General features: G+C 34.4%; 1 pseudogene; it reads left to right on the forward strand.

Moving 5' to 3' along the window:
• Positions 1–15,634, forward strand: part of LOC117930499 — a 28,226-nt pseudogene extending 12,592 nt beyond the window's left edge.
• The last annotated feature ends 10,467 nt before the right edge of the window (positions 15,635–26,101 follow it).

Here is a 26,101-nt window from a genome sequence, read left to right on the forward strand (position 1 = left end):
AAATTAGTAGCTTTGTGGTTTCAACCATTAATGAAGAGAAAGTGTGATCCTTTAATGATTTCTATGTTTTTAGTTAACTTAAAACACCTTCAAGTCACTTGAGCCAACACTTGGTAAGGCACGTGATCTCCGTCCATGGAGATGCACTTGTTTATCTCTTGCGAGCTTTTGGGAAGTGACTTGGAGGTAGGATTTTCTAGAATTGCCAACACTTGGTAAACTTTTGGACTCCAATGAGACATCCATTAGTTATCTCTTGCGAGCTTGAGAAGGGAAGTCCAAAGTTAAAGATCACCTTGAATGGCAAATGCTAGGTGAGAGGCACGAGCCATTGCAAGTTGCATCAGTGAGAAAGAATTAGAGCTGAAACCCATTTAAAGGTTACATCTGTACAACATCGGTTAGAGAATTGACTATATGTTAATTCTCTAATGCGAGGAAATGAACCAAATGATCGGAGCTCTGTTTTTGCATAAGGAACCTCCCCTGTGAACCTAAACCTCCAAGGAATGTTTTTCTTCCTAAGTAATTTCCATTACTTTCTTTTTAGTTAGCTTTAAACAAAACCTCATTTAAACAAAGTTTGTGTTTTTTTTCTTAAGCTAACCTTGAAATGAAAAAGCACCAATTTACTTTGAATTGGTATCAGTTGTGAGTTGAAAACCTTTCCCAGTGAACGATCCTAGAGCCACTATGCTATATTAGCTAAGCTATCCTAATGCATGGTGATATAGGTTATAAATTTTGTTGATTACTCTCTCAATCATCAAAGAGCACCAGCTGGACATGAATCAGTTGAGACACCAATTGGGAACGAATCAAATGGCACCGTTGCCGGGGATCGAACCCGGGTCATACGAGATTGTAGAGGAAGGCTTGTTAAACTTGAAACACCTCATAATAAGGAGTTGGAAGTAATCTTGAACATCATGGAAACTACACCTGAGGATCAGCATAGTCACCATGATCATCAGGACAATCCCAATGAATTCAGATCAATGAGGGACCGTATGCATCCACCTCGTATGAGTGCACCATCATGTATAGTGCCCCCTACAGAGCAGCTAGTGATCAAACCCCATATTGTGCCACTTCTGCCAACTTTCCATGGAATGGAAAGTGAGAATCCTTATGCCCATATCAAGGAATTTGAAGATGTTTGTAATACATTCCGAGAGGGAGGAGCTTCTATCGACCTGATGAGGCTTAAACTATTTCCTTTTACTTTAAAGGATAAGGCCAAGATTTGGCTTAATTCTTTAAGGCCAAGGAGCATTCGTACTTGGACTGATTTACAAGCTGAATTCCTCAAGAAGTTTTTTCCTACTCACAGAACAAATAGCTTGAAAAGGCAAATTTCAAACTTCTCAGCTAAAGAGGATGAGAAATTCTATGAGTGTTGGGAAAGATACATGGAAGCCATTAATGCTTGTCCTCACCATGGCTTTGATACATGGCTGTTGGTGAGTTATTTCTATGATGGGATGTCTTCCTCAATGAAGCAACTCCTCGAAACAATGTGTGGAGGGGATTTCATGAGTAAGAATCCTAAGGAAGCTATGGATTTCTTGAGTTATGTAGCTGAAGTCTCAAGGGGATGGGATGAATCGCACAGAGGAGAAGTGGGAAAGATGAAGTCTCAACCAAATGCTCTTTATGCTAAGGCTGGGATGTACACCTTGAATGAGGATGTTGATATGAAAGCAAAATTTGCAGCTATGACAAGAAGAGTGGAGGAGCTAGAACTGAAAAGGATGCATGAAGTGCAAGCTGTTGCTGAAACACCAGTGCAAGTAAAGCCATGTTCTATTTGTCAATCTTATGAACACTTGGTGGATGAGTGCCCTTCAATTCCAGTTGCTAGAGAAATGTATGGAGAACAAGCAAATGTCATTGGACAATTCAAGCCCAATAGCAATGTTTCGTATGGCAATACTTATAACTCAAGTTGGAGGAATCATCCAAATTTTTCATGGAAGCCAAGAGCACCTCAGTACCAACAGCCGGCTCAACCATCTCAACCATCCCAACAAGCTTCAAGTCTTGAACAAGCAATAGTGAATCTCAGCAAGGTTGTGGGAGATTTTGTTGAAGAACAAAAATCCATCAATGCTCAACTCAGTCAAAGAATTGACAGTGTAGAGAGTTCATTGAACAAAAGGATTGATGGGCTGCAAAATGACTTATCTCAGAAGATAGATAATCTCCAATACTCAATCTCAAGGCTCACTAATTTGAACACAGTGCAAGAGAAGGGTAGATTTCCTTCTCAATCTCACCAAAACCCCAAGGGTACCCATGAAGTGGAAACTCATGAAGGAGAATCTTCACAGGTGAGAGATGTTAAAGCCTTGATCACTCTAAGGAGTGGTAAAAAGGTTGAGTCACCAACACCCAAGCCATATGTTAAAGAGAAGGAAGAAGAAGAGACAAAGATGAGGGAGGAAATGAAAGGAAATAAGAAAGACATCAGTGAAGAGAAGGAGGACCGTGATTCCATAGTGAATGCAAATCCGGAGAAAGAGCTTATTAAGGAAGAATTGATGAAGAAACGCACATCTCCACCTTTTCCTCAAGCTTTGCATGGGAAAAAGTGGATCAAAAATGCATCAGAAGTCCTTGAAGTATTGAGCCAAGTGAAGGTCAACATTCCATTGCTGGACATGATTAAGCAAGTTCCAACATATGCAAAGTTCCTAAAGGACCTCTGTACTATCAAAAGAGGGTTGAATGTGAATAAGAAAGCCTTCTTGACTGAACAAGTAAGTGCCATCATACAATGCAAATCTCCTTTGAAGTACAAAGATCCGGGATGTCCTACCATTTCAGTTATGATTGGAGGAAAGGTAGTGGAAAAAGCTTTGTTAGATTTGGGAGCAAGTGTGAATTTGCTACCATACTCTGTTTATAAGCAATTGGGACTTGGTGAATTAAAGCCAAAATCAATCACTCTATCTTTAGCTGATAGGTCAGTGAAAATTCCAAGGGGGATAATTGAGGATGTTTTAGTTCAAGTTGATAATTTCTACTATCCAGTAGATTTTGTTGTTCTTGATACTAATCCTTTAGTTAAGGAAGCTAATTATGTTCCTATCATCCTTGGAAGGCCATTTCTTGCTACTTCAAATGCAATCATAAATTGTAGGAATGGACTTATGCAACTCACTTTTGGTAACATAACACTTGAGCTTAATATCTTTCATATGTCAAAGAAGCAAATTACTCCGGAAGAAGAAGCAGGTTCAGAAGAGGTATGCATTATTGACACTCTAGTGGAGGAGCATTGTGATCAGAATATGCAAGACGAGTTGAATGAAAGTCTTGAGGATCTTGAAGAAGGGTTGTCTGAACCCGCTGATGTGCTTGCTACTCTACAAGGTTGGACGAGGAACCAAGAGATCCTACCTTTATTCGATAAGGAGAAGGGACAAGATGATGTAACAGAAGAATTCCCGAAGCTCAATTTGAAACCTCTACCCATGGAGTTAAAATATACATACCTGGAAGAAAATAACCAATGTCCTGTTGTAATATCTTCATCTCTTACTGGTCATCAGGAGATTTCTCTACTTGAAGTTCTTAAGAGGTGCAAGAAAGCAATAGGATGGAAAATATCTGACTTAAAAGGAATCAGTCCTTTGGTTTGTACACATCACATATATATGGAGGAAGAAGCTAAACCAATTCGTCAACCTCAAAGAAGATTGAATCCTCATTTACAAGAAGTGGTGCGAACTGAGGTACTGAAGCTACTCCAAGTGGGTATTATTTATCCCATATTTGACAGCCCTTGGGTGAGTCCTACTCAAGTGGTACCAAAGAAGTCAGGTATTACTGTGGTTCATAATGAAAAAGGCGAAGAAATTGCTACATGCCTCACTTCAGGTTGGAGGGTGTGTATTGACTACAGGAAATTGAATGCTGTGATAAAGAAAGATCGTTTTCCACTCCCATTTATTGATCAGGTGCTGGAGAGAGTCTCTGGCCATCCTTTCTATTGTTTCTTGGACGGGTACTCAGGGTATTTCCAAATTGAAATTGATGTTGAAGATCAGGAGAAGACCACTTTCACATGTTCGTTTGGAATATACGCCTACAGAAAAATGTCTTTTGGTTTATGCAATGCACCTGTAACATTCCAAAGATGTATGCTTAGTATCTTCAGTGATATGGTGGAGCAAATTATGGAGGTTTTCATGGATGATATCACCGTATATGGAGGTACATTTGAAGAATGCTTAGTAAATTTGGAAGCGGTTCTTAGAAGATGCATTGAAAAAAATTTGGTGCTCAACTGGGAAAAATACCATTTTATCGTACATCAAGGAATTGTCCTTGGCCATATCATCTCTGAGAAAGGCATTGAAGTTGATAAAGTAAAGGTGGAACTTATTGCCAAATTGCCATCCCCAACCACTGTAAAAGAAGTAAGGCAATTTCTTGGCTATGCAGGGTTCTACAGGAGATTTATACAAGACTTCTCTAAGCTTTCAAGGCCTCTTTGTGAACTTTTTGCTAAGGATGCTAAGTTTGTCTGGGATGAGAGATGTCAAAAGAGTTTTGATCAACTGAAACAATTTTTGACAACTACTCCAATAGTAAAGGCTCCTAACTGGCAATTACCCTTTGAAGTAATGTGTGATGCCAGTGACTTTGCTATAGGAGCTGTACTTGGCCAAAGAGAAGATGGGAAGCCCTATGTGATCTACTATGCAAGCAAAACATTGAACGAGGCTCAAAGAAACTACACAACTACAGAGAAAGAATTGTTAGCTATGGTGTTTGCTTTAGACAAGTTTCGTGCTTATTTGGTAGGGTCTTTCATCATTGTTTTCACTGACCATTCGGCCTTGAAGTATTTATTGATTAAGCAAGATGCAAAAGCAAGGTTGATTAGATCGATTCTTTTGTTACAAGAGTTTGATCTCCAAATCAGAGACAAGAAAGGGGTGGAGAACGTGGTAGCTGACCACCTTTCAAGGTTGGCTATAGCACATAATTCCCATGTATTACCTATTAATAATGACTTTCCTGAGGAATCACTTATGTTGCTAGAGAAAGCTCCTTGGTATGCTCATATTGCTAACTATTTGGTTACTAGTGAAATTCCAAGTGAGTGGAAAGCGCAAGACAGGAAGCACTTCTTTGCAAAGATTCATGCTTATTATTGGGAAGAGCCCTTTCTTTTCAAGTATTGTGCAAATCAGATCATAAGGAAGTGTGTCCCTAAAGAAGAGCAACAAGGGATCCTCAGCCATTGCCATGAGAATGCATGTGGAGGCCACTTTGCCTCTCAGAAAACAGCCATGAAGGTCTTGCAATCAGGGTTTACTTGGTCATCGCTTTTCAAAGATTCCCACATCATGTGTAGGAGTTGTGATAGATGCCAAAGATTCGGGAAGCTTACAAAAAGAAACCAAATGCCCATGAACCCCACCCTTATAGTTGATCTTTTTGATGTTTGGGGTATTGACTTCATGGGACCTTTCCCAATGTCTTTTGGTAACTCTTATATATTGGTGGGGGTGGACTATGTTTCCAAATGGGTGGAGGCAATCCCCTGTAAACATAATGATCACAGGGTGGTTCTCAAATTTCTTAAGGAGAACATCTTCTCAAGATTTGGGGTGCCCAAGGCCATAATCAGTGATGGAGGTACTCATTTTTGCAACAAACCTTTTGAAGCCTTATTAGCCAAGTAGGGAGTGAAGCATAAGGTAGCTACACCTTATCATCCTCAAACTTCCGGGCAAGTGGAGCTAGCAAACAGGGAAATAAAGAACATACTGATGAAAGTGGTGATTACAAGCAGAAAGGATTGGTCTATTAAGCTACATGATTCATTATGGGCATATAGAACAACTTATAAGACTATTCTTGGCATGTCCCCCTATCGTCTTGTCTATGGCAAAGCATGCCACCTTCCTATGGAACTTGAATATAAGGCTTGGTGGGCAATCAAGAGGTTGAATATGGACTTGATCAGAGCTGGGGTAAAGAGATGCTTAGACCTGAATGAGATGGAGGAATTAAGAAATAATGCTTACATCAATTCCAAAGTTGCAAAACAGAGGATGAAGAAGTGGCATGATCAACTAATCTCCAACAAAGAATTGCGGAACGGACAAAGAGTCCTACTCTATGACTCAAGGCTCCATATCTTTCCAGGGAAACTCAAGTCAAGGTGGATAAGTCCTTTCATTATTCACCAAGTGCATCTCAATGGAGTGGTGGAATTACTAAATTCCAATGGCATAGACACCTTTAGAGTCAATGGTCATCGTCTCAAGCCATTCATTGAGCCGTTCAAGCCAGAAAAGGAGGAAATCAACCTCCTTGAGCCACAGAAATCCTGATCAGAGAAGGGTTAGATGGACTTGGTTTCACCAAAGTCCATAATTTTGTTAAATATGTTAATTTTTAAGTTTTGTAAATTATTTGATTGTAATTTTAGTCTTAAATTATGTTAATTGTAACTAACTTTTTGAATGATTAAAATCAGGAGGAATTGCAAGAAAATCGAAAGAAGCTGCTCCGAGCTGATGCAATTCCCAACTCCTCAGAGCCATCACAGGCCCCTCATTTTGTTGATCAACCTTTGCCTCATCAGGAGCCTACTACAGGAGAAGCGCTGAGCCATTATTTCCACAGCATCACTTCATGTCACTAAGGAGGTACCACTTCCTCCCTATTTTTCAATCGCTTTTGTCACATTGAGGACAATGTTCAGCTTGGTTGGGGAGAGAGTTGAGGAAAGAAGTATTGTTAATAATGCTAAGTTATTTTGGTAATTTAGTTGCTTTTTGCTTAATTTTAAAATTTTTTAAGTTTTTATTCTACTCTCCACGGTTATTAAGGAAAAATTTTCAAAATGAAATGAGAGAAATTAAATTTTTGTCTTTTTACTTGACTTAGATTTTGTATTATGCTTACTAAAGTTGATGAATTGTTGAAACTTCTATTGAATTCAACCTTAGTTCTTCCACTTTAAGCTATTCACACACCGTGCACAATAGGTTCCGAGTATAAGATGAAAAACTATTTCCCTCTTGACTTAGGAAAATTTTAGACTTGGTACTTTTGACCTCATTTTAATAGTGTTGGGACACCTTGTAAAAGGCCAATGAGTCTTTGAAAAAAAGAAAGAAAGAAAGATGTTTGCTTGCCTTGAAACCCGAGCAAGGTTCGAGGGGTATATGGTGAAAATCTTTAAAACCTGGTGCCCTAAGCCTTCATTGGTTGGGAGTCACCGACCTCAATGCTCGTTACAAGGGTGGATAGGTGGAGTTTAACATACTGCAGGTGCTTGGGTATTAAAAATTCATTCTCAAAAGTCCGGGGTAAAATCCAAGGAGTTAGTGGTTGAAAGATCCTTAAAGCTTGATGCCCTAAACCTTAATTGGTTGGGGTCATCGATGGACCCTCGTTACATGGACAATTTAGAAAAGAATACCTTTAAGCCTTGTACTCCTACAAGAAAAAAATTGTGAAAAAAAAGAAGAGGTGCGTTCTTAGCCTATTAGAGGTTGATTAGTTTGCTAAGCTATGAAAAAGAGCTAGGTTGGGAGGAGAGATTAGTTCAACATACTATATTCGGAAACTAATAAATAACACTTAGATTTTTGTGGAAGAGTAAGGTTTGACCCTTTGGGAGTGGAAACTCTTTTAAAGCTTAAATTTGCATAATGCCTTCTCTTTAAGAATTGTGATTAGACAAGTTATTTGATAACTCTTGTTGAAGTTTGAGTTTTATTTCTTTAATGTTCCATGTGAGAGTTAGATCATCATGACACGTGAAAATTGTTTTTGATCAGCATGATGTTGTAAATTATAGTACTGTTTATTTTTATTTTTCTCTTATTCATTGCTAAGGGACTAGCAATATGTCAGTTGGGGGAGTGATTACTACTCAAAAAGTTCTATTTCATAGCTTGTAATTAACTCTTTTAAACACTTTTGAGTAATAGTTATCACCTTTTAACCCAATTAACATATTAAGGACCCTTACAATCAATTCTAATCAAATTGTGTTAAGTTTTGGTGTTTGGAGGTAAGATTTTCTAGAATTGCCAACACTTGGTAAGCTTTTGGACTCCAAGGAGACATCCATTAGTTATCTCTTGCGAGCTTGAGAAGGGAAGTCTAAAGTTAAAGATCACCTTGAATGGCAAATGCTAGGTGAGAGGCACGAGCCATTGCAAGTTGCATCAGTGAGAGGGAATTAGAGCTGAAATCCATTTAAAGGTTACATCTGTACAACACCGGTTAGAGAATTGACTATATGTTAATTCTCTAATGCGAGGAAATGAACCAAATGACCGGAGCTCTGTTTTTGCATAAGGAACCTCCCCTATGAACCTAAACCTCCAAGGAATGTTTTTCTTCCTAAGTAATTTCCATTACTTTCTTTTTAGTTAGCTTTAAACAAAACCTCATTTAAACAAAGTTTGTGTTTTATTTCTTAAGCTAACCTTGAAATGAAAAAGCACCAATTTACTTTGAATTGGTATCAGTTGTGAGTTGAAAACCCTTCCCAGTGAACGATCCTAGAGCCACTATGCTAATGCATGGTGATATAGGTTATAAATTTTGTTGATTACTCTCTCAATCAAAGAGCACCAGCTGGACATGAATCAGCTGAGACACCAATTGGGAACGAATCACTTGCTATCGTCCTAGTCACTAAGGTTGGTGACTTGCCATGGTCCTTGAGAAGAAATCTTAAGTGATTTACCATGCCAATACCATAGAGTTTTTGGTTGTTGATGTGGTTATTGCTTGTTCAAAGACCTTCAAGATGAGGATAGAGTTTAATTAAAGCCTTTTTTGCTTAAGTGCAATCAATATTTGAGTTTGGGAAGTAGTAAGGTCGATACAAGGCTGATCTCAACAACATTGAGGAGGTCAAGGAGGAGGTTGAAGATTAAAAGAGAGATGATAGAAATAATGGAGAATGATCCTCTCTTTTATCACTTTTTAGGTTTTTTTTCTTTTTAAGGGTTGCATTTGAAAAAAAAAAAGGTATTGCTTGGAATACTACTAATAATAACCAAAAGTCTAATAGGGAACACCCAAAGAGGGGGTGAATGCGTGATTTAAAACAATATTTGCAAATTATAAGCATTTTTCTTATCCCAAGATATTATAGGGATAACCTAAATATTCAAATAGGATTTCACTCAAATTAAAAATCTTATTTTTATGGTTAATTGATATCCAAAGATTAGCAATATATGTTAACTATGTTAAAGATAATAATAATCACTACTAGAATGACCAACCTAACAAATTCAACAATAATCCTAACAAATCAATAATTGGTTATAGGTATAACCACCGTAAGATAACCAATTCAACAAACTCAATAACCAATTAACCAATCAATCCAATATATTTAATATCTTCAACCATGATAGATGCAGGAATAGATATAAACCTTTTAGAATAGCTCTGCAAAATATTGAGTTAAAACAAATTAACCTATTTTAGGCAATTCAAACATAATATAAAATATAAAAAGATAGATAATGAGATACAAAGTTTTTACATGGAAAACCACCATAAACTGTGGAGATAAAAAACCATGAGGTCTAAGACCTATAAATCGAAATCCACTATTCGAAATCAAGTCACACAGATTTACCTGGTTGTTTTACCCTAAAGGCTTACTCTTCAGTACCTACAACTTTATCCACATCTGCAACGCAACAACTACCTATTGCTTCTTAGTAGATCCTTCGGTCCCTCCAAAGGGATTACAGTCTTCAACTAACAATTCAAAGAATTGAATCGTTGAATGAGAGAAAGGGGTTGGTGTGGCAATAAGGCTTTTATCACAAGGAGTACCTCTAAAGGATAAAAACCCCAACAAACTCTAAGATCTTTATGATTTTTCTAATCTTTAATCTCTAACCCACAAAGAGTTACAAAGGAGGTATTTGTAGGCAAATTCCATAAGGCTTTCGGTATTTTAAGTTTCCAAATTAGTGTTTGATTGAAATTCATTCAAGATATGTTTCTAAACTTGATAGGACTGTCATGATCGCTTGAGTGGACTTAGACCGCTTGAGTGCTCTAATCCCTTGAGCACTCTAACCGCTTGAGTGGGATTAATCGCTTGAGTGCTCCAATCACTTGAGTGAGATTAACTGCTTGAACGATCCTTGCTTTTTGAAAAAATATTTTAAAAACATTTTAAGCTTAAAAATGGTATCGAACCTTTTATACCTCAAATAAGCTTTATATGTCACAAATCAAACCTTTTTAGATGTACCCATGACTTCCCAGTTGGACGAACAACAACCCTTGATCATCAATGGAGAGCAAGTCACTATCTAAAACAACTTCTATGATCAAACATAAATTAAAACAAAATTACCAACAAATAACAAGACTCAATGTCCTAACAACGTTCATAGGGAGTTGCTTAGCCAAGGTATTTAGGTCCCTTAAGCTAATGTTCTTCAAGGATTTGGCCTTAAGGGGCCACCAAGAGAGGGTCATTTTAGGGAGTTGCTCAACTTAGACAAATAAGGTTCCTTAGGCAAATGCCCTTGAGGGATTTGTCTATAAGGGGGTCATCAATAGACGATTTTCTTATGGAAATGCTTTGACTTGGTCAATTGAGGTCTCTTAGGCAAATACCCATAAGAGAAATTGCCTTAAGGGGTCATTAAGAGAGAGTCATCCTGAAGAGATATGTGACCTAGTTGACTAGGGCCCCTTAAGCAGTTGTCCTTAAGGGGATATGGGCTTAAGGGACCATCAAGAGAGTCCTAGGGAGATGTTCGACTTATTCAATTAAGGTCTCTTTTGTAGATGCCCTTGAGGGAAATGGCTTAAAGAGGCCATCAAGAGAGGGTTGTCGCATCGATCAAGATCCCTTATGTAGATGCCCTTAAGGAATATGGCTTCAAGGGGCCATCAAGAAAGGGTCATCCCAAGTAGATGTTCAACTTGGTCAATTGAGGTCCCTTAGGCAAACTATGTTTGAGGGATTTGCGGAATTGCTAGACTTGAACTAATAAAATCACTTTCAATACGTAGTGCTTTTATCTCAAAACACTTTTGTAAAAATGAGTGAATATTTAAATACATATAAAAGGTATTTTGATAGTATTTTTAGTGATATATTATATAACAAAGAATAATTTTTTAAAAATATTTATCAAATTCTAGTGTAAGAAGTTTAAATGATTATTTGGATTTTTAAAATTGTGTCAAAAGCACCTAATTTTTATAAAGAAACAACTTTCAAATGGATATTTAATATTTTATATAAATTAAAAAAAAAAATATTTTTGAAAAATATATTAAATAATAAAAATTTCTACCAAATACTACTTCAAAAATCAGTTCAAATAATTTTATAGATTTTTAAAGAAGACTTTTAAAACTTTATTAAACATTTAAATTAGGAGACCTTCTTATCTTCTCAAATTCACTCTGAAATGGGCTTAACTCGGTAACATGTCTCTTCAAATATGATCACCAAAATTTCAAAGAAATGTATTAATTTTAAGGACATTAATAAAGTAAGATGCTGGGCTACGGCAAAAATGACCTAAGACATTGAGTGGGTGGAATGAGAGAGATGAACATGGGCCATGGACAGTGAAGAATCACCGTCGTCAACTAAACGGAAAAACCTTTACTTATCCACAAAAATGGTATTCAAATAAATTTAGTGTTGAAGTAGAATAAACAACACGATTTCAGGTATCTTTGATCATAAACTTACTACCAATAAACCCCAATTTTTTTAATGAGATTTTTTCTTAGAATAAGCTAATGAAGCAACACTCCCCACTTGATTAAGAAATTGACCACAGCTTAATCTATTTCAGCAATTCCAAACCTGCTATTTACTTCTCTTAGAAAATTCTCTTGTTATGATGAAATCTAATAGCACTTTGAAAATTTTCTTCATTCCCAATCTGAATCATCATTATTGCCTGTTGGTATTTACTTAATTCAACTTTGGAAGCCAACAAAGGAGGTTTGAAATTATGTAATGGAGTTATTGGTAGAGATATATAAGTCAGATATGGGATTTATTTTGTGGGTTTGACATATGATAATGTTTTAAGATGTCGGTAATGGATAAAATTGTCAAGCTAAGAGTCATATGATTTGATTGTGGGAGAGAAAAGGAGGTTGAGATTTATATTCATGCATCTAGTCTCTCTTGGCATGATTATGATATATGGATAGAATTATTAAGCTATGATTGATGATTGATAATTGATAAGACAATCTCAATTTAGCTATTTAAGTGACAGTGAATTGGTTAATTAGAAAATGAAGAGAGAGAGAGATGAGAAATCCCATTTGAAATTGGCTTCAATATATTAATGTATTGCTGATGGGAGAGAGAGAGAGAGAGAGAGAGAGAGAGAGAGATGAGAAATCCCATTTGAAATTGGCTTCAAAATATTAATGTATTGCTGATGGGAGAATTTTCAACTCCAGTTGGACTATTTTACCAGCTTTCATGATTTATAAATGGAATGTTAGTCTTTATCAACCGCAGCAATAATATTAGATCTTCAATTATTATTCAAATCTTATATTTATTAATACCATTAATAAGCATACAAGAAAATTGATATTCAGCATTGCTGTTCAATAAAATCAGTTGAATAACTCTAATCTATTATTTACTTTTTACTTTTTTTAAAAAAAATTCTTTAAAGTTTATATACTTGTTAGGTTGTTGTTTTGAAGTTGTTTTTAAAAGTGAATAAAAAATATTTTTTAGAGAACAAATATGTTATTTTATGTTATTTAAAAGAATAAAATGAAAATAAGAACAAATATATAATTAAAAAAATTGCAAAGAGATTTTTACGACAGAGAAAGGATGCAATTGTGATGCAAAGAGATACCTTTTTTGGTGGAATTGTTGGAAATGGATTTGGGTACCAAGTGGGCTTACTAGATCCAACTTGACCCCAATATTCTTAACCATGGAGTGACCAGAATGTTTGAGTTTTTTAACTACTCAGAAAGAATAATAATAATAATAATAATAATAATAAATCTTTTATTTTATTTTATTTTAATAATAGAAGAGAGTTTTCCATTAAAAGGTTTTTTTTTTAAAAAAAAAAGTTTTTTAGTTCTCTGTATGAAAATAAAAGTTTAGGCTTTTATGCTATGAAAATTTTGAGTGATTCTCATATTTGTAGTTCCATTTATGACATAGGGTTCAAAATGATGGGAACTTTGGATTTTTCCATTTCTTTACCTTAGATCAAATAAGGAGCATGTAATTTATCTTAGGCTTCTCTAGAAACTATTCTACAGAAAACGATAACAATAAAAACCATATAGAATAATAATCTAGAGAAAACAAAACTATACCTAGAACTAAATGTTCCTAAATCAAATCCGTGTAGTGTAGAACAAGTCAAAAAATGTTGAGGATTATCATCTACCCACTAGGCTTTCACCCAATCTCTCCTCATAAGGCTTTAGACACAAGAAAAGAACAGACTTTTCTGTCTTAGAGGAAAACTAGGGTTCACCCTCTGGAGGCTCTCTAGAAGAAGATAGTAAAAAAAAGCATAGAAAACCCTAACCCTAAGGAGTATATATAGGGCTCTTAGTGGGCTTACATGACTAGAGCCCAATTAGGCTTGGGTCACCTAATCTAGCCCACATTAATTAATTAGCCTTTTTAGGCTTCAATTAATTAATTAATTGATTAATTAGCCCATGATAGAAAGCCAATTCATAAAATCTAATGCAACTTTGCATTTTTACCAAAATGTTCTTATGCACACTTATGAACCTAAAATCTAATATCCTAAAAAAAAAATTGTGCCTCCTATTGGGATTGAGCCTAAAAAAAAAAGATATGATACAACAAAGTTACACTTAACTATCCCTTTGCTTAGTATATTGATATTGAATTGAGCATTCAGCTCACGTCTCTTACGTTGTACTTAACTTGAATGTATTAGGAGTTGCATAGAAGATACAAGTCATGGGTTCTTTGTAAGTAAATAAGTTGTTCACAGTTGGTTCATGAATTTGTACAATCCAATAGAGATTGTAGTGCACCACCTCCTAATTGGATAAAGACTTGTCTTGGTTGTCGAGATGGGTTTCACATGGTGGTGGCGAGCATAGGTGAAACCAATTTTCATATAGAAATGGAAATTTCTGGTTTACATGTTTCTCCTGCAGCTTGCTTTTGAATAGTTTTCTTCAGTTTTATTAGTTGGCCTTTACCCTTCATTTGGTTTCTGGAAATGATACTAGAAAAAGAAAAAAGATACCCAGAATGACCAGAGCTGGTCATAATTTAATTATTGTACTGCTTGGATATTTTCAGGCAGTACGCTACCTAATGAGGTTTCAGACTGAGTACACATGTGGCTTATTGAACATTTAGCGCCATACTGCACTTGGATGGGAAGCTGCAAAAATGGTTCTTGCAGGTCTCGGCCAAGAATGGCCAGAGGTTTGTCAATCTACACCCTTATGCCTTGTTTGGTTGTTGACAGGAGGGAGGAAATGTTGGAACATTGTTCTTCAATATATATATATGTGTGTGTGCGCGCGCGCGCATATGTAATAAAATGCCATCTCATAGTTAGCAGTTGATCTAATTTTAAGGTTTAGCAGTGAGAACTTCCTGATGACTATCATGTTTGATCAATCTATATGAAAAGAATGATGCCAAATCCATTGTTGATGACCTTAATCTCTCGGTGGAATTTTTAAGCAAACTTAAATCTAAGTCTATGCGGAGTATCTCATTTTCTATTTTAAAGCCATAATGAAATTGATATGATATGTACCTCCAAGTGATGATCAAGAATCAACTGATAAACTTGAATACTGGTTACAATGCAGTTCCCATTATTCTTTGACAGACAATGTTAGTTCAAGTTGGACTAAGTGCATATGTAGATAATGAATTCACCTGTCATTTATTTATTTTTTATTTGGGGGGGGCTGTGTTGAAGCTCATATTCTCATGAGCCAGATCTCTTTTCCATAGGATGTTACGAACAAACCAAGATCTGATATTGAAGAATTTGTATGGTCAAATCACAAAGCATGGATTCCTAGGCCACTCCTAAGCATGCATGTGAGAATGGGAGACACAAGGCATGTGAAATGAAGGTGGTTGAGTTTGAAGAGTACATGCGGCTTGCTGACCGCATTAGACAGCAGTTTCCACACCTTGATAGCATATGGCTCTCCACAGAAATGGAGGTCAGAAAAATCTCCAGTTGTGTTGAATCTTTTTTTCTTAAGTACAATATAGGGTTACTAGCACATACATGGATATGTTTGTAACATTAATGCTGGCATTATGTTTTCAGGAAGTTATAGAGAAATCAAATTTGTATCCACATTGGAAATTCTACTACACAGATGTGAGCCGGCAAGTGGGAAACACAACGATGGCGACGTATGAAGCAAGTCTTGGCCGGGAAACCAGCACAAACTATCCGATGGTTAATTTCTGGATGGCAGCTGAAGCTGACTTCTTTGTTGGAGCATTGGGTTCAACATGGTGCTTTCTCATAGATGGCATGAGGAACACCGGAGGAAAAGTAATGGCCGGATATTTAAGTGTCAACAAGGATAGATTCTGGTAGTGAATTGTATATAACTTGGAAGGATAGTCTACAGCTCCATCCAATTTAATGCATTGTAAATCTACACACATGTTCATAATAAACCAGTGGTGTAGATCTCTTTCTTCCTGCATGATAGGAATAAAAGGTTACTGTGGAAGAGTCGTGTTGGAAATCTTTCATATTACCATAGTAAAATCGAGAATTACTTCATTTCACAGCACAAAAGTCTCTCACCTCTCTTCAGAGAACTATTGTCTTTGTTGTTCAAAGAAAAATTAAAAGTGAGCAAGAGAGATAGATCTCCATCTTTTTTATTATTATTATTTATTTATTTAGTGGGTGGCTTCTTGCAGTTCCAACTCCCAAAAACTACTCCCTCGATCTATGATTTGGTTGGATGGGATTGGGTTAGTCCGACTTGGGCACCCACCCAACTCCAACAACTTGTAAATCTAAACACAAGTTCATAAAAACCATTTTTCATTTATATGAACGAGATTACTATGGAAGAGTTGGCGGTGTTCTGATAGGAGAATTATAATTTAGGATGTGGAATGAAAGGTTGTTTAAATTAAATATTTGATTCATGAGTTCTGCTTTAATTCTTTTTGTTTTATTTTATTGTACACGTTATGATTTTTATACACTTTATTATTTATAATATTTATATTAAAATGTCAATAAAAATGTTGTTTTTACTATTTTTAATTATAAATAATTATTTATAATAATTAGAAAATAATAATAATAAATAATAAATAATAAATAATAATGATAATAGTTATATAATAATAATATTATTAAAAGATGATATTAATACCACTATTGATAATATTTTACTAATAACAATAACACATTTTAATATAAATATTATTCATATATTTTTAATAATAAGTAATTATTTTCAACAATATGTCAAATAATTAATAATATTAAAATATTAATAGATATAATATATATTTCATGATTGTGTTAAAAAATACTAAAAAGTGTAAATAATAATGATAATAAAAGTAAAAAAGTAGGATCGAAAGATAAATAATAACACAAAAAAAAAACATGACAAAATAAAGAAAAAGACAAGAATAGTATTTTTGTAATTTTATTCATTACAAATTTGCTATCAATGGCAAATTATATTTGAATCCACCAAATTGTTCTTTGCATCGAACTTTTGAATAATTTTTTGAGGACAAAAATGTCATTTAATGAAATCCTTAAACCACCATTTCTTATACCTTCACTTCTTCACTTTTAATATTTCCATAATTCTGATAAAATTTATCGCGAAAGTTGTGTTTTTCACTAACAGATATTTAAATAATCATCTTTAATGACGGTACTGGTGGGATTGAGTCCTATAAAGTATGATATGATGTAATAGATTGATATTCATTTATAAATTTATTTATCTTTATTTCTTTATTTCCCTTTATTATCTCATATATATTAATTGGTTGTTTGAGCATACACAATCATATCTTTACATTGTACATGACCCGGGTGTATTAAGAGTTAAAGAGATGATATAACTCATGGTTTCCTTATAAGTATATAAGCTGTCCATAATTAGTTCATGGATTTAGACAATCCAGTAGAGACTATAATGTACTAGCTCTTAATTGAAGGGATGATTTGTCTTTGTCATCGGGATAGGTTTCCCATAGTAAGTGCACTAGTATATGTGATGCACAATAGATAGGACCCATAGTGAATCGATCATGACGTAAAGCTATCGATTGTCATGATTCACCAAGTTACTATACTACATAGACTTTTAACCTTGAAAGGATATTGAGTATGTGTTGAAATCAATAAGACACTTTGACCTATGAGTGACACCCTAAAATGGTCATATATCTCTATGGATTTAGTCACTATTGATGGAGGTTAGTGACAACAAGTATTCTCATTAGAGATACCATTATATCTCATGGGTTTGAGATGACATGTCTCATTGGGTAATCCAAAAGACATGTGATCATGAAATTTGTGGTTGTAGTAGTTCCTTTAGTGGAATTTGACATATGCTCATTGGGGCTAAAGTATGTCAATTAATCACATAATAAGTGGAATATGTAATTCAAGGATTGGAAAGGTAATCTTAATAGGTGATAATACTACCTTATTAGATTATAGACAGTAGTTCATTGGGAGTCTATATGAAGTGGATAGTAGGTTACGGATTCGAGCTTTGTCTCGGTGTTATTTACATAGGGTATTGGAGTGTAGTTGATTCTCTATAATGAAATGTTGAATCAACTTCAAAATTGAATTCTGAGGGAGTTAGTACTCATATGGGTCTTAATGGTCCCCACTTTGAGCTTACATACCGTGTTGGTGTAGTTTATAAGGACTTTAATATGACCATTGTCTTCCACCTCTAGAGAAAGAGTCAAAGCTTCCTTCTTTTTAAAGCCCACCCATTGGAATTCCAAGGTTATGCTAAATTCATCGGATGGACGATTTTGAATGTACGAGACCTCCGCATATTACAAGCTTTTTCTTAATTGCACGTATTTAATATGGGATTATCCAAATCTAGGTATAAGTCTCTCAATCTCTAGATTTGTATTCTAATATGGTTTTTGATACCATATTTTTTTGCAATGCTAGATCTAGAGAACCCTAGGGATAGATGCATACACACTATGAGATCTAGGGCCTGAGAATAGAGTAATACAAAGTTCCCAATTAACTGGTATAAGACCTTTAAGTTAAGATTTTGCATGCTAGATCTATTTTGGGGTATGCTCACATCTTTTTTACAGGATTGGCTATTCATCCCATGGTCCAAAGGGATTAATGTTTTTTTTTCATATTTCAAATATTCTTATGATTGTTCATATAATGAATATGTGGTTGTTTGGTGGTTTTAATTAGTGTGTTCCTTTTCGGTTTAAGTTGTAAACTCTATGGTTAAGAGCATAGGAATTTCTTTTTGAATGTAAATTTTTTTTTTCTTTTAGGCTAGATTGATTGTAAACTCTGTTTTAAGGAGTATAGGACTTTTGATTACGTAAAAGTTTGGTTTTTTTATCAATCTTGTAACCCCAAAAGACCATGAAAGCATTCCGACCCATCACAATGGATCCATGGACAATTTAATTGCAAATTTTTGTAATAAATAAAATATTAGAGCTTAAATATGCCTTAATATATGATAACTCTAGTCAAGAAAAACTAGAAATAGAGTTACCATGACTTTATAGTATTCTGGATTGTCGTCCTTTAGGATCAGCTCTAATATATTTATTTATTTTTAAATTAAAAGAATTAATTATTTACTAAAGATATTGAAATTCTAAATTAAATAAATACGGATAAAATATGAATAAAATTTTCCAAAAATATTAAATGAAATAAATCAAACAAAAGAAATAATGTTTCAGAGAGTTTCATAATCCAATGTCAAATCCTTAAAAAGAGAGCATTATAAAATTTAGGGTTTAAGATTAAAGTCAATTCGCAACTAAATGAATCTTAAGACCAATATTGCATCTGAAACTTAGATTTTTTTCTTTTTAAAATAAATTCTTAAAACCATTAGGTTAATGAGATTAATTAACGGTTAAAATTTTGACTTTTTAACCTTTCCTATTCCTTATAACCTTGTTTTGGGAGAAGATAGGGAAGACCAGGATAACTAATTATCAGGAGTTACTAAAAATTACTAGTATAAGGTAATAATCTATTGTATTATTCCCTAATACAACTCACAAAGATAAGTGATGGTTAATTTTGATTTTCAATCTTATTCAATCAAAACATATATAATCTATTTTTAATTTGTAGATTTAAGCCTTAGATTCGTTAATAGTAGGATCAAATTATAGTAACTAGTGATCAAGGTCTTCCCAAGAATCACTAGCATCTTTATAAGAATCCTCTATAAATTATCTAGGGTGATCTCACATGGAGGATTTATTCCTATCAATTAAATCTTGAAAACATAAAGAAAATCACAACTTCAATGTGTTCTTGCTACTCTTTTTTAGATTCTTCACCTTCATGTTAGTATCCCTAGATCAATCAAGTTAGCTAAACATGGTGGAGGATTTCTCCTCACAATGTTTGGTTGCTAGGAAAATAAAATATAAAGATAAAAAAATTATAAATAAATAAATAAAAAACCTAAAACTTTATTAAAGACTTTTAAGATGAGAGAACAATTTCTTGTTTTACATTCTTTCTCTTTATCCTCCTACTAAACCTAGAAGTAAAAGAGTTTATATATTTATATAATAAATTCAACAACCTAACATGTGGCACACTTCCATTGGCCACTTATTACAAAGAAAAGTAGTAAAAAACATTCTAAGTTCTAAATGGGTATCATGCATTTCGAATTAGGTAAAGGCATTTGGAACTTGTTTCAACAAGTTTTGGGGCTCAAACTCAATCACCAATGGTTGAGTTCAAAATTAAGGTGAGTTCTAACTCAATTTTGAACTCATAAGTGGAGGAAAAATTGCCAATTCAAAATCCAATAAGTGAGTTTGAAATTCTCTATGAATTTTGAACTCACCCATTGCCAGTTTGATTCCAACATGTGTAACTTCCTTGTTTTAGATCCAATTCACACACCATTTGAAACATTGGACTCTTGACTTCTCAAGCTTCGAAACAATATATAGCATGCCCAACATCGATAAGTGCTCCAAATTTCACCTCAAAGTTAGAGTACATGTTGTAGCCAAATTTTGAGTTCCAAATTTCCATTTGAACTTGATTGCATTTTCTTCAAACCTCCTCCATTATGGTCGTTTGATCTCTATCTCACTTCATAACATTTGTTGTTAATATTTCATGCTTATGACTTGCTTATTACACCCTTGCTTGGACTTTTCATGGTTCACAAGTCCGAAGTCTCTCATTTATGCATATGTAACCCCTTCTACTCCCTTGAACCTAGAATTAGGCTCAAAATAGAAGTTAGATCCATAACTAGGATCTCAACATCAATTTGAGTTAAGATAGATAATTTGAAATTTTCATATTCCATAAATCACATCATATTTGTGCCATTGGAGTACATATTTTGGCTTCAATCATCCCCCTCAACCTAAACTTTGCTAGTCCCTAGAAAATAAAGAGAGTAAAAAGAATAAAAAATATGTAATGGAATTAATGAAAGCATAGCGAATCAATATAGCATGTTTCACACTAGATACTCAAGTAATCTAGTTTCCTAGAATTGAACAAGATAAAATAAGATATGCAATCTTTTAGTTTCCCCACCTTATTTTCTTATACATAAGCATGCATCCATGTTTAGCATCCCTCTTATTATTAATTAGATTTTCCTTGATTGGTTTTTTCCATCTAAACCTCATATGTTTAATGTTGGTGTCCTTTTATAGTATTCTTCTTAAGACTTCCTCCTTAAACTTAAATTTCATCATTCTTTAAGTTAAAAAGGGAAGAAAATTAATTTTTATTTTTTTCCTAGTTAGTTTAGGAAATCTTCTTCTATATGGATAAATAACGATCCACCAACAACTCTTAGGAATTCACCTAAGGTGCCATGTATTGAGGACTTTTACAAGTCATGACTTGAGCCCATATGGGCTTGGGTCACTCAATCAAACCTAAAATGTGTCCTAGTTGATTAATTAACCACACAAGGGTTATCTAATTAATCAATTGGCCTAATATAGCGACATTGTTCACTATCTTGTGTGCAACCTTGCGTGATTACCAATACAACCTTATGTACAAGATTGAACCTAGAGTCAATCTAACCCTCATAAACTGTGTCATCATGGTACATGAGCTCAAAGCAGGAACCATTAGGACCCATATGAGTATTGGCTCCCTCATAATCGAATTCTAAAGTTAATTCAACATCTCAATATAAAGAATTAACTACACTCCAACACCCTATGTAAATAATAATAATGAGACGAAGCTTAAGTCTTTGACCTACTATCCATTGCAAGCAAACTTCCCATGAACTGGTGTCTATAATCTAACAAGGTAGTACTATCACCTATTAAGATTATGTCTTCAATCCTTGAGTTACATATCTCGCTTATTATGTGATTAACTAGCATACTCTAGCTTCAAGGAACATATGTTAAATTCTACTAAAGGAATTATTGTGACCACAGATTTCATGATCACATGTCCTTTAGATCACCTAAGGGCACATGTTGTCTCAATCTCATGAGATATCATAGTGTCTCTATTGATAATATATGTTTCCACCAACCTCCATCAATAGTGACTCATTTCTTAGGGATATATGACCATTTTAAGATCTCACCCATACGTCAAAGCCTCATGTTCATTTTGGTACAAGCTCAATATTCTCTCCAGGTTGAAAGTTCATATAGATAGTAGCTTGGTGAATCATGACAATTGATAGTCTTATGTCATGATTTACTATGAATCATGTCCAATATGCATCACATAAACTAGTGCACTTACCATAGAAAACCCATCTCAATGGTCAAGAAAAATCATTCCTCCAATTAAAAGATAGTGCACTATAGTTTCTACTAGATTGCCCAAATCCATGAATTGATTGTAGACAACTTATTTACTTTAAAGGAACCCATGAGTTATATCCCTTGTTCAACTCACAAGGCACCCAGGTCATGTACAATATAAAATATATGAGTTGAATGCTCAAATCAATATCAATGCATAAAAATGATAGCAAGGGAACAGTCAAGTCTAACTTTGTTACATTATGTCTTGCTTTTAAGGAGCCAATCCTAACACATGGGTCACTTAATCTAGCCTAAAACGTGTTCTAGGTGATTAATTAGTCATGCATGGTCATCTAATTAACTAATTAATCCAATCTAGAAACCTTATTCACTATACCCTATGCAACCTTACATAATTATCAAAATGCCCTTATGTATAAGAGTGAACTTAGAGTCAGTGCAATCTTCATAAACTATGTCATCATAGTCTTCTAGATCACATATCCTTTAAATCACCCAATGGGACACATTGTTTCAATCTCATAAGATCTCATGGTGCCGTTATACCTGTTGTCACCAACCTCCATCAACAATGACCCAATCCACAAGGATACGTAACTACTTTAGGGTCTCACCCATAGGTCAAGGACTCCTAATAGACTTTAGCACAAGCTCAATATACTCTCAAGGTGGAGAGTCCAATGTGCATCACATACACTAGTGCACTATGTACGCTAGTGCACTATGTACGCTAGTGCACTATGTACACTAGTGTAATCACCATGTGAAACTCATCTCGACAGTTAAGACAAATCATCCCTCTAATTAGGAGGTCGTGCACTACAATCTCTATCAAATTGCCCAAATCTATGAACTTGACTATGGACAACTTATCTACTTACAAGAAACCTATGAGTTGTACCCTCTCTACAACTCTTAATACACCCAAGTCATGTACCATGTAAAAGATATAAATTGAGTGCTCAAATCAATGTCAATGCATAAAAATGATAGTAAGAGGTCAATCAAGTTTAACTTTGTTACATCATATCTTACTTTTAGAGGTTTAATCACAATAGTAACATCAAAATAGATTCTAGAAATAATAAGGAGCCTCGGTCATTCAACAACAAAGATAGCTTATGGTGAAATTATTGCAAGAAGCCATGACATACCAAAGAAACTTTTTGGAAACTTCATGGAAAACTCAATCCTTGGGTAGAGGCATTGGAAACCGAAATGGCACATAGGAAGGACAAGCTAATTTGGCTCACTTCGTTGATAATGCTGCTTTAAATTCTCCTATTAATGGTGATTTCAACAAGAACAAGATTGAAAGACGTTGAACCCTTCTCTCTTAACTAGACAAGCTAAGTGTCTTCTATTCTATGGCATAACCAAGTAAGTACTCATTTCTCATTCTCTTAGTGTCTTAAAAAATTGTTTTTCTAGGTCATAAATTGTTAATTCATGTGCCATAGGCCACATAACCCACTCCTCTAGCCATTTCACTACACATAACCCATGCTCCGGAAACTAAAAAATCAAGGTTGCTAATGGCACACTTGTAGCCATTGTTAGATAAGGAACCATTGATTTTACTCCCTCTCTAACACTTAAATATGTATTACATGTTTCTAACTTTCAATCAACTTATTGTTCATTCTTCAAATAACAAGAGACTTGAATTATAATATAAAATTTTTCCTATCTTATTATGTTTTTTAGGATTGGATTACGAAGAGGATGATTGGACATGTTAGAGAACAAAAGGGACTCTACTTCCTTGAAGCAAGTAGTAGTAATTGTGATCGATTAACTCTTTCTTATCTTTCAACAACATCTCCACCCAATAAAAACCAAATTTGGCTTCATCATTTTTGTTTAAGGCATCCACTTTTTTCTTTATTGAAGAAAACATTTTCTTTATTATTTACATATTTAAATGTTCACAATTTTGATTATGAGACTTGTGAATTGGTCAAACACCACTGTGTGTTCTTTTCTTTGAGTAATAGAAAGTCTTCTACCCTTTTTTTTATTAATTCATACCTATGATTAGGGCCCTCCTAAATTCCAAACATTTTCGGACCACGGTGGTTTTTGTCATATATTGATGATTGTTTTATAAGTACTTGACTTTTTCTTCTAAAAAATAAATATGATGTAGGTAATGTGTTTCCTATTTTTCGCAAAATGATTAGCAACCAACTTGGGGTCCAAAGTAAAACTATCAGGTCTCATAATAAGAGGGAATACTTCAATAAAATATTATCCCTATTCATTTAAAGAAGATGATATTATTCACCTTTCCTCTTGCATAGATACCCTATAGAAAAATGACATTGCTAAACAAAAAAATCAATACTTGTTAGAAGTCACTCAAGCCTTATCATTTCAAAAAGTATTCTTAAGTCATGTTAAGGATAGCAGTTTCAACTGTAGCCCACTTAAAAATCAATTTCCATATGGGATCTTGGGTGACTAAACGTACAATGGTTGTTTTCTTTGAGTTTTTTTCCTAACTTTCATGGATTTTGAAAACCACCCCCTAAAGGGTTTGGTTGTGTGTCCTTTGTTCATATCTTTGCTTAATATCATACAAAACTCAATCCATGTGCTCTCAAATGTGTTTTCATAAGGTATTTAACAACAACAACAACAAAAAAAAGGTATCAAAGCTATCACCCAACCACAAGAATAATTTTCACATCTATGGATGTTACATTTGTGCAAAACAAGAGTTTTTTTTCCCTACTCCTTATCTTCAAGGAGAGACTTTGATGAAAAATAAGGAAGATTTGTTATGCCTTAACCTACTTATTACTTTTCTTACAAGCTCTATTGACACAACCAACTCTAACCCACTTATACCTACCATGTCAAAGTATGATGGTGAAATTCGAGAGACAGTTGGTCCTTTAATCACCTTACCACTATAGGTTTATTCAAGAAGGAAGCTACCCATACCTACACATGTACAAGTCTAAGAATCCAATCCTATAACAGGTATTGAAACTTCAGCATTACCTTTATTATCATCATTTACATCATCTTCGATTGTTGAAGATTTACAGTTGCATACTGCCCTTAGGAAAAGAATTAGAAAGTATACCCAACATCCCATCTCTAATTTTATTTCATTTGATAAATTGTTACCACATACTGAGCTTGCCTCACACAAATAAATCTTATTGAAAACCCTCAAACAATCTAATAGGCACTTAGGGATTATAATTGGAGAAAATGCATGAATGAGGAGATGAGAGCTCTAGAAAAGTACAAAACATGGGAGATTGTAGAACTTCCTAAAGAAAAGAAACCAGTGGGGTGTAAATGAGTGTTTAACATAAGGTGCAAAGTTGATGAGACTTTAGAAAGGTACAAGACTAGATTGGTTGCCAAGGGCTATACCCAAACTTATGGAGTGGATTACTAGGAGACTTTTGCACTAGTGGCAAAGATAAATATTGTTATAATTTTATTATCATTGGCAACTAACTATGACAAGACATTGCAACAATTTGATGTAAAAAAAATGCATTCTTACATGGTAATTTAGAGGATGAGACATATATGGATACTCCACCAATTTTTAATAAAAGGTTTACAACTAACCATCTATGTAAACTCAAGAAGGCATTGTATAGACTTAAACAACTCTCAAAGCTTGCTTTGGAAAGTTCACCAAGGCCATGATAGAGATGGAGTTTCAGCAAAGTTAAGGAGATCACACTCTCTTTATCAAACACTCTTCTTCTCGAAAGGTCATTACTCTAATAGTTTATGTTGATGATATCATTGTTAGAGGTGATGATTTAGAGAAGATAAAACAACTTAAACAACAACTAGCCAGGAGTTTGAGATAAAAGACCTAACAAAATTGAAATACTTTCAACAAATTGAAGTTTCTCTCTTAAGAAATGGTATCTTTGTGTCACAATAGAAGTACACTCTTGATCTCTTTAAAGAAACATAAATGCTAAGATATAAGCCAAGATAAATGTTAATTGAATGGAATTATAGGCTAAGTGATTCATTTGAATCAATAGTTATAGATTA

This window comes from Vitis riparia, chromosome 14 (genome assembly GCF_004353265.1).
Source record: "Vitis riparia cultivar Riparia Gloire de Montpellier isolate 1030 chromosome 14, EGFV_Vit.rip_1.0, whole genome shotgun sequence".
Taxonomy (NCBI): Eukaryota; Viridiplantae; Streptophyta; class Magnoliopsida; order Vitales; family Vitaceae; genus Vitis; species Vitis riparia.